Raw genomic sequence first — 14,364 nt, forward strand, 5'->3', positions numbered from 1 at the left:
TGGCGCGGCCCCGCGGAAAGCCCTGTTGCCACCAGGAGAGAGGAGAGGACCTGCGGTTTTGGGGTAGCATGCACTGCGGTGTAGGCAACGCGCGTGGTCTGGGGCCGTGGGGCCAAGTCAACTCCAAGACATTGATTTTTAGGACGGCGCACTTTTCTGGTAGCACCCACCCTTCTTCAAACTTGGGTTGAGGCATAGGATGGGGAAATGCAGCGCTTCCTGGGGTTTCACACTCCATTCCGTAGGCAAACGAACAGCCCTATGATTGTTCACACCAGAAGAAAGATTTGTAAAGATATTGGGGTGGGTGTCACACTGGAGGTGAGGAGGAGACCGTGTGCCTCATACCCTCTGGGCCGTAGAAGGTTGTTGCCCAGATGCCGAGTTTACACCAGGTGTGAATTTCTTCCCATAGCTTCACTCTTCCCTTGGACCAAAGGATAATGGAGAACGATTTATACCGGCTCTGAGGAATGTTTCTCTTGCCTGTGATGGACGCTCAAGACTGTAGTAGCAAGGAAAACGCGTCTATTCTATCGTAGCTCATCATTCTGTCAGTGTTGGCTGGTTTTTATGTCACGTTGACACAGGCTTAGAGTCTTGAGATGGAGTGAACTTCAACTGCTTCCATAAGATTGTCCTGTAGTATCCCATAGATACTGCCTTAATTAATTAGTGACTGATATGGGAGGCTCCAACCCATTGTGGGTGGGTGCCACACCTAAGAAGGTGGTCCTAGGGCGTATAAGGAAGCAGGCTGAGCTTGGAGATAACCATGGAGATAAAGCCATTATGGCTTCTGCTTCAATTCTGCAATTCTGCCCTGGCTTCACTTCAGATGGACTTAGTGATAATGTAAGGTGAAATAAACCTTTCATCACTGAGTGGCTTTTGCTCATAGTGCTTTTTTTTTTTTTTTTTTTTTTTTTTTTTTTTTTTTTTTGGTTTTTCAAGACAGGGTTTCTCTGTGTAGCTTTGCGCCTTACCTGGAACTCACTTGGTAGCCCAGGCTGGCCTCGAACTCACATAGATCCGCCTGGCTCTGCCTCCCGAGTGCTGGGATTAAAGGCGTGCGCCGCCGCCGCCGCCGCCGCCGCCGCCGCCGCCGCCGCCGCCGCCGCCACCACCACCGCCCGGCGCTCATAGTGCTTTACCACAGCAGTAGAAACTTAACTAAGACACCATCCTAACATTCGGATGACTTGTAAAAGAATGTCCTGTGGTATATGGCTGCTTCACACAGGGTATGCAAAAAGTACCAGTTGTCCGTGGCACTTACATGGAGGCAGTTCCACACTATCTATAGGAACTTCCCACTGTCTACAGGAATTCAGGAAAAATTAACTGTCCTTAAAAGTTCACAGAGCAGAGAACTTAGTCTATTACCCCTGCTATTGTAGAACTAATAAAATCTTACACTTTCTTGTGCCCCCCCCCCCCGCCCCCACGCACCCAACTCTGCTCTTAGTAGTCCAGACTGGCCACAAATTCGAGGAGTCTTCCTTCCTCAGTCTCCCAAATGCTAGGATTTTGAACATTAAAGGCCATGCCTGGTGCTGGACAGATGGCTCAGTGGTAAAGGGCACTGGCTGCTCTTCCAGAGGACCCAAATTTGATGCTCAGCATTCATGTGGTGGCTCATAAACAGTGGGTAATTCCAGTTCTAGGGATCAAACACCTTCTTCTGGCCTCTGCAGGCATAAGGCACACAAGTTGTTCATAGACATGCATACAGGCAAGACACCAATGCACATTTCTAAAATGCACACATGGACTCACACCTTTATCCCAGCACTCAGGAGGTAGAAGCAGGTGGATCTCTTGAGTTCAAGGCCAACTTGGCGTACACAGAGAGTTCCAGTACAGCCAGGACTACACAGAGGAAACCCCGTCTCAAAACAACCAACAACAACAAAAAGAAATACACATTAAAATGAATCAGCCAGATGGTGACACACACCTTTAATCCCAGCACTCGGGAGTCAGAGGCAGGGGGATCTCTGTGAGTTTGAGGCCAGCCTGGTCTACAAAGTGAGTTCCAGGACAGCCAGAGCTGTTACACAGCAAAAGCCTATTTTGAAAAACAACAAAAAAGACAGTGGTTCTCAACCTGTGGGTCTCGACCCTACTGGGGGTCGAACATCAGATGTCCTGCCTATCAGATACTTACATCAATATTCATTACAGCACAATCACAGTTATGAAGTAGCAATGAAAATAATTTCTGGTTGGGGGTCACCACAACATGAGGAACTGTATTAAAAGGTCCTAGCATTAAGAAGTTTGAGAACCACTGATTTAAGAGGTTGGAGGGAGTCAAGGGTATCTCCATAAATTCCAGGCCAGCCGGGACTATTTAGTCCCCAAAACAAACAAACAACAGAGACAGAAATCAGATAAACCATTTGGATAGCCCCTAGTGAATGGTTCATGCTGTATCCAAGGGGGTTTACAGCAGTTACAGAGAATTCTTCAAGTGTGCAAATGCCAACTGCCCTTGTTAACTTTGGATACAAAGGAGATTGTGCTGTCTGTGGGGAGACTCCTGCTGGGCAGTTCACAGTTCCCACTGTCTACCCGGGCGCACGGGGTGGGGTGGGGGGCGGGGGGGGGGACGTGAATGGGTCAGGGTGAAGTTGTGTTCCCCAGTCAGTTCACATCAGGTGTGAGGATTAAACAAACACATCCTGCCAAGGAAGTGTTCCACTGTAGTGCAGACTTTCTGGATAGAATGTGATTATGATAGCCACAGAGGGGGATCCCCCCAGCACTCACCCACCTGTACTTCTTGTGAAAGTCAACAGCAAGCAGGCACTCAAGGAGAGCTCTTAGTGGGAAAGCACATGGACCAAGCCTTATTGGAGGAAAGGTGTGTGTTCAGAGAGCTGTACCCTGCCCCTGGGAGAATTACATAAACTGTAGTTAACTTATGTACCCAGTTGCACTCCCCTGTGGATGAGGGACGACGTTGCAGGAGGTAGGACAGCACTGCCTTAGGTTGCCTGGGGTCAAATCACAGCTGGGCTTCTTCTTCCCAGCTGTGCCATATTGGGAAGGTCACTTAATCTACCCCCCCCCCCCGCCCCCTTGATTTCCACCCCTTTTAAAATGTAAATAGGGCTGAGGGTGTAGCTCAGAGGTAGAGCATTTGCAAGCAGGGTTTGAGGTCCTGGGTTCCATTCCCGGCAGAGAGGGGGGAAAAAAGATAAAGAATAAAAGATCTTGATGGCTTTGTTAGGACCAGGTAGTGAGTTAGAGCAGCTAGAGCTAATGCTTTCTGCACAGCAGGGTGAAGGTCCTTATATTTTAAAAAGAAGGAAGAAAGCTGGTTCGTCGTGGCGCACGCCTTTAATCCCAGCACTCGGGAGGCAGAGCCAGGCGGATCTCTGTGAGTTCGAGGCCAGCCTGGGCTACAGAGTGAGTTCCAGGAAAGCCAGAGCTACACAGAGAAACCCTGTCTCAAAAAAAAAAAAAAAAAAAAAAAGGAGGAAACCCAGGCCCAGGTCTGTTTTCCCAGCACTTGGGAGGTTGGAAGTAGGATGATCAGGAGTTCAAGGCCAGCCTTGGCTAGAGAGTGAGTTGGAGGTCAGCCGAGGCTAAATGAGACCCTATTTCAGGAAACAACAAGGAAACAAAAACAACCTGTGTTCACCATAAAGAAATAGTAAGGCAGGAAGAAATCCCAACTTTCGGAGGCTGAAGGATCAAGACCTGGGTTACATGGACAGACCCTATCTATCTGAAAAAACAGAAGGGGGGAGCTAAATGTTTAAGAAAGATTATTTAATCTGATTTGTACATTATGATACATATATTTCAGAATATCACCTAGTACTATAATCTATTACCAGTTATAAGTTATTTCATTTAATGATTTTGGAATGTAGCTTTGTAGATGAGCTCATTTTTAGCATGGACAAGGCTCTGGGTTTCATCCCCAGCACCATAATAAATAAATTAACAACAGAAAAGAGAGCTAAGGAGGTGGTCTGTCAGGTAGAGGTGCTGGCCACCAAGACTGAGTCCCTGAGTTTAATCCCCGGGACCCACATGTTTGAATAAGAAAACCAACTCCTTCAAGTTGTCTTCTAATCTTGTGTGCTGGGGTACACACATGTCCTGTCCCCAGCATGGATCTCTGTGAGTTTTAGGCCATCCGGGGCTATAAATGAGACCTGTCTCAACACCCCCTAACTCCCCCACACACACACAAAAAAAACAAATAAACCAGGGGCTGGAAAAAATGGCAGGTAAAGGCATTAACAGCTCTTCCAGAGCATCTGAGTTCAATTCTCAGCACTCACCAGGAAGCTCACAAACATTTGTAACTCAAGTCCAGAAAATCTGTTATGCATTCTGATCTCCACCGGCACCAAGCACACACATGGAACACAGACATACATACAGGCAAACACTCATACACAAAAAATAAAATAATTTGGGGCATTTTTTTGAAACAGGGTTTCACTTTATAGCTCTGGCTGTCCTAGAACTTGCTATATAGATCAGGCTGGGCTCAAACTCACAGAGATCCACCTGCATCTGATTCTGAGTGCTGGGGTTAAAGGGATGGGCTAACATGTCCAATAATTTATTTTTATTTTATTTATTTATTTATTTATTTATTTATTTATTTATTTATTTATTTATTTATTGGAGCTGAGGATCAAACCCAGGGCCTTGTGCTTGCTAGGCAAGCGCTGTACCACCGAGCTAAATACCCAATTTTTTTTTTTTTTTTTTTTTGGTTTTTTGAGACAAGGTTTCTCTATGAAGCAGCCCTGGCTATTCTGGAACTCACTCTGTAGACCAGGCTGGCCTCAAACCCACAGAGATCCACCTGCCTCCGCCTCCCAAGTGCTGGGATTAAAGGCGTGCGCCACCGGGCTTGACTTGCCTTTTTTTCTTAAACTTTTAACTTTTTATTAGATGTATTTATTTTATGTATATGCATGTAGGAGTGCCATTTGTGTATATTGCCCATAGAGGTCAGAAGAGGTTGTTGGATCCCCTGGAAATGAATAGTTGTGAGCCACCATAGGGCGCTGGGGACTGAACCAGGGTCCTTTAGAAGGACACAGCCATCTCTCTAGCCACCTTTGTTGTTGCTGTTCCTTAACACGGCAGGGTTTAACCATGTATCAGGCTGATCTGGACTCAGTAGATGACCTAAAACCTGACATCCTCCTGTCTCAGCCTCCCGAGTGCTAGGTTATAGGAAGCATGAGCTACCACTTTTTAATTAAAAGTATTTCTGGAGAGCTAAAGAGGTGGCCTAGCAGCTGGGCAGAGTGGCTTATGCCTTTCACTCAGGAGTCAGAGGCAGGAGGATCTCTGAGTTTGAGGCCAGCCTGTTCTACAGATCAAGTCCCAAAATAGCCAGAAACCCTGTCTCAAAAAAAAAAAAAAAAAGAAAAGAAAAGAAAGAGGTGGTCTAGCACTTAAAAGCATTTGCTGCTCTTGCAGAGGACCAGGGTTGGTTCCCATCACTCACTCACTAGACAGACAGGAACAGTATGTATTTCCAGGGGATCCAGCACCTTCTTTTTTTTTTTTTTTTTTTTTTTTTTTTGAGCTGAGGATCAAACCCAGGGCCTTGTGCTTGCTAGGCAAGTGCTCTATCACTGAGCTAAATCCCCAACCCTTCCAGCACCTTCTTTTGGCTTCTGCTGGCACTAGGTTCACACACAATGCACTTGCAAAAACACAGGCAAAAGATTCCTACACACGCAATGCAAATAAACCAATCTTTAAAGGGTGTTCTGGAGATGGGGCACAAGGGCTAACAGCACTTGCTGTTTTCCAGAGGACCCAAGTTCAGGTCCCAGCCACCAGTCAGGTGGCTCCTAACTGCCTGCAATCCAGTTCCCGAGGATCTGAAACCTCTGGTCTCCCAATGCACCTGTCTTCATATGCAAATACAGATGCACAAGCATAGACATGTAACTTAAAATAATTTTAAAAAGAAATCTTAAGGAGCCAGGCATGATGGTGCACGCCTTTAATCTCACCACTTGGGAGGCAGAGGCAGGTGGATCTCTGTGAGTTTGAGGCCAGCCTGGTCTATAGAGCGAGATCCAGGACAACCAGGGCTGTTACACAGAGAAACCCTGTCTCATAAAAACATAAATAAATAAATACATAAATACATAAATAAAAACATAAATAAGTAAATAAAACATAAATAAATAAATAAAACATCAATCAATCAATCAATCAATCAATCAATCAATCTTGGACTGAAGAGATAGTTTAGTGGTTGAGGATGCTTGCTGCTCTTCTAGAGGAGTCCTGAGTTCAGTTCTTAGCACTCACATCAGGCTGCTTACAACTGTCTGTAATGTCAGTTCCAGGGGATTTGATGCTCTCTTCTGGTCTCCTCGAGCACACACACACACACACACACACACACACACACACACACACACAGTGATAAGCATGTATTCTACTGCTGAATCACACCTCCAGCATCGATGTTGCAATTGTTTTCATTTATAGAAAGTCTCACCAGGTTGTGATGGTCTCCCCAATTCTGTCCTCCTCCTCCTGCTCCTCCTCTTGCTCCTCCTCCTTCTTCTCCTCCTTCTTCTTTCTTCTTCTTCTTCTTCCTCCTTCTCCTCTTCCTCTTCTTCTTCTTTTTTGGTTTGAGACAAGGTTTCTCTGTTGAATAGGCCTAACTGTCCTGGAACTCACTCTGTAGACCAGGCTGGCCTCAAACTCACAGAGATCTGCCTGTCTCTGCCTCCTGAGTGCTGGGACTAAAGGTGTGCACCACCACACCCGGCTCTGTCCACATTATTCTTGACCTCAAGCTAGATATGTGACGAAGATGACCTTGAACTCCTGATCCTCCTGCCTCCACCTCTAGAGTATGCTAATTATTGGTGCGTTGCCACCATACCTCCTTCATCTCATTGGAAATGACAGGATATGTCACCTTTAAGGGGAATCCTACTGTCTTAACTTGTATATAGAAAGAAGGGAGATGAGTTACTCCCTCAATGATCGGTGGAGGGGAACAGATCACATAATTGTATGGTTACAAAGGCCCAAGGAATTTAATTAGAACATGAGGTATCTATTAACCAAGACTGTAATGAAACTGCTATACTCTGTGGTTTATTGGAGGCACAGGGGATGGCTGTTCAGGGTCTATATCACTACCACTATCACTACCACAGGTAGCACTGTCCACGTTGGAGTACAGTGTCCTTGAGTTGTATTGTTTGAAGCCACATAGTCATGTTGCTCATGGGGTTTATATTCATGAGGCACATGGCTTACAAGAGTGCTCCTACTTTTACAACTGTCCACATTGTTCCCGCGGGGTCTCCCTGGTTATGAGAGTTGACACCAAAGACGGAGGAATCCAAGTAATGTGGAAGTCGTCCTGGTTTGTAAATCACACTAATGAAGGAATTGTGAATACAGCTCTGAACCATTGAGCTTTATCTATGCCTATCCTGCCCTGCCTGGATACATCCTGGCTAGAATGGCCTACATGTAGAGACCCTGTCTCAAAAAAAAAAAAAGGGTGGGGGACGGGACAAGTCTGTGTGAAATGTGGGGACTTCTGTGGGCAGAGTTCCTGTCCATGACCTTTTTTTAGACCTTAGCTGGCTTGAACTCACTATGTAAACAATTATGGCAACAATTTTCCTGACGCATCTTCTCAATGGCTATGGCCATCATGCCCAGGTCTTGTCCATGCCCTGACAATATGAGGATGTGATCTGTGTCAAGGTGGCAATGGAATAAAGTCTGCCAGGTGTTGCTCGAAATTTAAAATGGTCTTTTAATAAAAAAAAAAAAAAAAACCTGGAGCCAGATATTGGGGTAAATGTTGAAAGATCAGAGAGACAAAGGAACAAGCCACTACCACGTCTCACCTTGACAACTCCACAAATCCTCTGACTGAATGTCTCTAAGTCCTCAGCCAAAAAAGCTCTCTAGCTGAAAGAGCTCTAGCTGAAAAGGCTTCATATGAAAGAAGTTAGTTTTTGTCTCTTCAAGCTTTATATACCTTTCTCTGCCCAGCCATATTACTTCCTTCCTAGTGCTGGGATTAAAGGTGTGTGATTTACAAGTACTGGGATTGAAGGCGTGTGCCACCACTGCCTGGCTCTGTTTCTCTCCTAGACTGAATCGATCTCATGTAGTCCAGGATGGCTTTGAAGTCACAGAGATCCAGATGGGTCTCTGCCTCCAGAGTGCTAGGATTAAAGGGGTGTGTGCCACCACTGCCTGGCATCTATGTTTGATCTGGTGGCTTGTTGTATTCTCTGATCCTCAGGCAAATTTATTAAGGTACACAACATATCACCACAGTCAGGTCCATGAGAGAGGTCATCTTCATTGTCCTTTGGACAGAAGTTATTTACATCGGTTTTCATGGCAGCAGACACAAAGCTTTCTTTTCTCTTCCCCTTCTTCCTCTTCCTCCTTTTTTTGGGTTTTTGAGACAGGGTTTCTCTGTGTAACAGCCCTAGCTGTCCTGGAACTAGTTCTGTAGATCAGGCTGGCCTCGAACTCACAGAGATCCACCTGCCTCTGCCTCCCAAGTGCTCGGACTAAAGGTGTGCAGCACCACCGCCTGGTCCTCCTCCTCTTCTTCTTCTTCTTCTTCTTCTTCTTCTTCTTTTTTTTTTTTTTTTTTTTTTTTTGGTTTTCCAAGACAGGGTTTCTCTGTGTAGCTTTGCGCCTTTCCTGGAACTCACTCTGTAGCCCAGGCTGGCCTCGAACTCACAGAGATCCGCCTGCCTCTGCCTCCCGAGTGCTGGGATTAAAGGCGTGCGCCACCACTGCCCAGCCCGCCTCTTCTTCTTTAAACAGGGTCTCACTATGTAAATCTGGCTGTCCACTCACTGTTTACTCACTGTGTAGACCAGGCTGCCCTGGAACTCACGGAGACCTGCCTGTCTCTGCCTCCTGAGTGCTGGGATTAAAAGTGTTCACCACCATGCCCAGTGGTGGCTCATGCCTTAAACCCAAGCACTTGGGAGGCTGAGGCAAGTGAGTTTCTATGAGTTGGAGGCCAGCCTGGTCTACAGAGCCAGTTCAAGGACACCCAAGGCTACACAGAGAAACTTGGTCTTTAAAAGGGGCATGGGGGGGGGGGTGATGGTGGCACAAGCCTTTAATCCCAGCACTTGGGAGGCGGATTTCTGTTAGTTTGAGGCCAGCCTGGCCTACCATGTGAGTTCCAGGAAAGGCTCCAAAGCTACACAGAGAAACCCTGTCTCAAAAAAAAAAAAAAAAAAAAAAGTGTGGGGAGGGGCGGGGCTAGGTGGCAGAGTCATATATCTTTAATAGAGGCAGGTGGATCTCTGAGTTTAGGGTCAACCTGGTCTACAGAGCGAGTTGAGTTCCAGGATCACCAGGGTGATGGTGGTGCATGCCTTTAATCCTAGCACTGGGGAGGCAGAGCCAGGTGGATCTCTGTGAGTTCGAGACCAACCTGGTCTACAGAGCGAGATCCAGAACAGCACCAAAGCTACACAGAGACTTGAAAAAACAAAAACAAAAACAAAACAAAAAGAAAACCAAAAACAAATGAAGAAAGCAGAGGTTTTACAGGGCACTAAGGATGTGTGAGGAGGTACTCTGGCTGACTAGGACTCAGTGGCCTTGATTTCATGGCCTCCCTGTAAGGAATGGTCATTAATACATAACTTTGACTCTTTGGGTATCTCCCAGTGATCGTTGGGATCACCATGTACAACCTTAGGCTGAGTAACCATATGGTAGTTACATGGATTGGAGAGAAGTTACAATAAGATCCGTGGATAAATTACTGCAAAAGTCATAAAACCCACAGACATTTTCACCTGGGCTCCCATTCTCTCGCTCTTTAAAAATAACATTTAGGGGCTGGAGAGATGGCTCAGCGGTGAAGAACACTGGATGCTCTTCCAGAGGTCCTGAGTTTAATTCCCAGCACCCACATGATGGCTTACAACCATCTTCAGTGGGATCTGATGCTCTCTTCTGGCATAAAGTCATACATGCAGATAGAGTACTCATATACATAAAATAAATGTTAAAATAGTAAAAAAAAAATAACATTTAGGTCTGTAGAGGTGGCTTAGTGGTTAACAGTACTGGCTGCTCTTCCAGAGGACTGGGGTTCAATTCTCAGCACCCACCCACATGGCAGCTCACAAGTGTCTGTAACTCCCATTTCAGGGAATCTGACTTCCTCACACAGACATACATACAGGCAAAATACCAATGCACATAAAATAAAAATAAATAAATCATTAAGAAATACAAACAATTCATTTATTTATTAGTTTTGTGTATATGTGTGCCTGAATGCATGCATGGCACGCATGTAGACATCAGAGGATAACCTTTTAGGAGTTGACTCTTTTTTCCTTCCATTATGTGGTTCCAGGATAAAACTCAGGTTGTCAGGCTTAGTGGTAAGTACCTTTATCCACTGAGCCATCTCACCAGCCACTTGAGCATTTATTAACTTTTGAGACAAGGTCTCCTGCAACTCTGGCTGGCCTTGAACTAAGCTTGCTTGGTGGAGGAGGCTAGCTCAGATTATTACCACGCCTAAACTTTGGCTTTAGCTTTCGTCTGCATGTGTCTATGTGAATATGAGGTCGCTCACCGTGCTCTCAAACCACTCGTGTAGCGAAGGATGATCTTGAACTTCTGATCCAACAGCCATGGCTTCCCAAGTGCAGGAATTACAAGTGAGTGCAAGTCCTGTTTCATGTGGGTTGGGGGATAGAATGCAGGACTTTGTGCAGAAGAGGCAAGCATGGGGTAGCTGAGCTACACCTTCAGCAGTGCCCAGCCCACCCACCTCTTTTTTTAAAATTTTTTTTCGAGACAGGGTTTCTCTGTGTAGCTTTGGTGTCGTTCTGGATCTTGCTCTGTAGACCAGGCTGGCCTTGAACTCACAGAGATCCGCCTGACTCTACCTCCCGAGTGCTGGGATTAAAGGCGTGCGCCATCGCCGCCAGGCGCCCAATCCCCTTTTAATTTAGCATTATGCTGTTGAAGGTAAAGAGATTGCGTAGTGGTTAAGATCACTGGCTGTTCTTCCAGAGAACTTGGGTTCAATACCCAGCATACATTTGGCAGCTCTCAACCATCCTTAACTCCAGGTTTAGGGGATCTGACACACTCTTCTGGCCTTTTGGGCACCAGGCACACATGTGGTACACAGACATACATGCAGGCAAAACACACATACACTTAAAAAATAATAAAATTATTTTAAAAAATACTCAACTTGCCAGGCAGTGGTGATTAACCCTTTAATCCTGGCACTCAGGAGGCAGGGGCAGGCGGACCTCTGTGAATTTGAGTCTACAAACTGAGTTCCAGGACAGCCAGGACAGTTACACAGAGAAACCTTGTCTCAAAAAAAAAAAAAAAAAAAAAAAACCCATAAACCTTAACTTAGTACATTGTAAGAGTGCAGTGGGCATTGTAGTTAACCAAAACACCTACCTTTTTGTTTGTTTGAGACAGGATCTTGCTATATATTTCAGAGTGACTTTGAACTTAGGATCCTTCTGTCTCAAGTCTCCCTAATGCCAAGATTACAGGCATACACCACCATGACTGGCACAATTTCATACTGCCAATGATATGTGTTATTTATAATTGTGTGTCTGCAAGGCATAGGGTGCTCACATCAATGAGGTATATGATCACTCAATTAATATATTCACACACACATATATACACATATATATTACATGTATATATACATATATATAATGTGTGTTTTTCACTGTTTATAATTATTTCCAGTATCAGTTTTATTTGTATATTTATTTTGTTATTTTAAAAATATTTTAGCTGGGTAGCACATGCCTTTAATTCCAGAACTCAGGAAGCAGAGGCAGGCAGATCTCTGTGAGTGCAAAGTCAGTCTGGTGTACATAGTGAGTCCTAGACCACCCAGAGCTACAAATCGAGACCTTATTTTTTAAAAAAATCTTTTTTTAATTGTGTGTGTGCTTGTGAGTGTCAGCTAAGGACAGGGAGGGCATTCGATTTCCCTGGAGCTAGAGGTACAGGCAGTTGTGAGCTGCCTTATATAGGTGTTAAGAACCTAACTAAGGCCTTCATCCAGTAACTGATGGAAGCAGATACAGAAATCCACAGGCAGCACAGGAGTCCAGTGGAAGAGAGGGAAGAGGAATTCTATGAGTAAGGAGGGTCAAGCTCATGATGGGGAAAACTGGAGACAACTGAACCAAGCTAGTGGGAACTCATGAACTTTTCATCAACAGCTGTGAAGCCTCCATGGGACTGGACTAGACCCTCTGCATATGGGAGACAGTTGTGTAGCTTGGTCTGTTTGAGGGCACCCCCGGCAGTGAGATCAGGATCTATCCCTGGTGCATGAGCTGGCTTTCTGGAGCCTATTACCTATGGTGGGACACCTTGCACAGCCTTGATGCAGGGGGGAGGGCCTTGGTCCTGTCTCAACTGAATGTACCAGGCTTTGCTGACTCCCCATGGGAGGAGGGGATGGGGGATGGGGGTGGGTAGTTGGGGAAGGCTGTGGGGGAGCAGAGGAGGGATGAGAGGAGAATCTGTGGTTGGTATGTAAAATGAACAAAAAATTTCTTAATAAAGAAAAAAAACCCACCTAACTAGGGTTCTCTGCAAGAGCAATAACTCAGTATGAGGGTGTTGAATCCCATGGAGTTGGAGTTACAGACAGTTGTGAGCTGCTATATGGGTGCTAGGAAGTGAACCTGGGTCCTTTGGAAGAGCAGTCAGTGTTCTTTAACCACTGAGCCATTGCTCTAGCCCCTTGTTTTATAGGTTTTCTTGAGACAGTGCTTCATGATGTAGCCCAAACTAGCCCTGAACTCCCAAATAGCCCAGGCTGGCCTTGAACTGGACCAGTCCTCTTGATTCAGCATCCTGAGTGCTGAGATTACAGGAGTGAGCTAGCTAGCATGCCTAGCTGTATTTAATTAATTATTGGTGCTGGCAGTGTAGCATAGAGTCTTAAGCATGCCAAACATATGCTGAGCTAGACCCCAGCCCAATATTTATTGCACATTTACATCACATCCTGGTTTCTAATAATATTTTTTTTTTGGGGGGGGGAGACAGGGTTTCTCTGTGTAGCTTTGGAACCTGTCCTGGAACTCACTGTAGACCAGGCCGGCCTCGAACTCACAGAGATCTGACTGCCTCTGCCTCCCGAGTGCTGGAATTTAAGGCGTGCGACACCACCGCCTGGCTCTAATAAGAATTTTTAATTTTTTAGGGTTTACCAGTAGCCCCATTTTACAGATGAGGCTCAAAGAGGTGAGTTCACTTGTTTTAGGTCAGAGAGAGGGTAGCAGAGTTACGGTTGCCACTCAGGTCTGTTTTCCTGGTGGGAAGAGGGGACTCTGGGCCTGTTACTGATCTATTTCAAATAGTGAAGTGCAGGCAAAACTGGAATTATACAGATCTGGATACTAATTGTACAGGCTTGGATACTAATCCCAGCACTTCCTTGCTATAGGATTTTGGCAGAATGATTTCCCCTGTAAGAAAGAGCCTTTTATTTTTCATCTGTGATAGGAGTTACAGTAGTAACCCCCTCATTGGGAGTATGAAGATGCCTCAGACAATACTTGGCTCAGAGCCTGGCACATCGTGAGCACTCAGAATTGAGAGCTGTTATTGTAACAATGGTGATTATTGCTGGACCACGCTGCTCCCGGAGGGTTACATATCCGTGGGGAGCTGCACTGTCCGTAGGCAAGGTTACATAATTCCCCAAGGGGGTGACACTTCCCTGGAGGCCAATGGTCTCCCTAAGGAGGCGCATGAGACGTCTCTGAAGCACTGGTGAGCTAGTTTAAAGGCTAAATAGGAACCCAGCAATGGAGAAGTTTGGGGTTGAAGCACTAAGAACCTACAGCCTGAACCCGATGGGCCCTCCCTCTTTCTGGCTGAGTCTGATTCATCATCTTTTCAGTCTCCTAGCCCTACATCGCTTTGCTAACTCCGGTTTATTTTTCATTTTCCCTGAGACTGTGTTTACGCTTAACTTGTGAAAATATAGCTTCTGCTTGCCCTCTACCCCGCTGCAGGCTGCCTACCTGCATCCGATCGGTACCCCGATTTCCTGTTTCCCAGCCTCAGGCTCCATCCATTCCTCCCATCTGCTGCAGAGAACACAGACTTAACACTTCCCCTACGCTCAGGCCTTTGGTCTTAAGCCCTGTCTTCCTCTCACCCCCAAATGCTCCTCCGGAGCACATTTGTTCAGACTTGGGTCGCCCCCTGCATCCTGGCACTATCTCCGGAACCCCCTGCTCCAGTGTGGAGGTGGGGGTACCTCCGGCCGCGCTCCCAGGACAGCTGCAGCCTGAGGACGGT

Source organism: Peromyscus eremicus, chromosome 1 (genome assembly GCF_949786415.1).
Source record: "Peromyscus eremicus chromosome 1, PerEre_H2_v1, whole genome shotgun sequence".
In the NCBI taxonomy this organism is placed as follows: Eukaryota; Metazoa; Chordata; class Mammalia; order Rodentia; family Cricetidae; genus Peromyscus; species Peromyscus eremicus.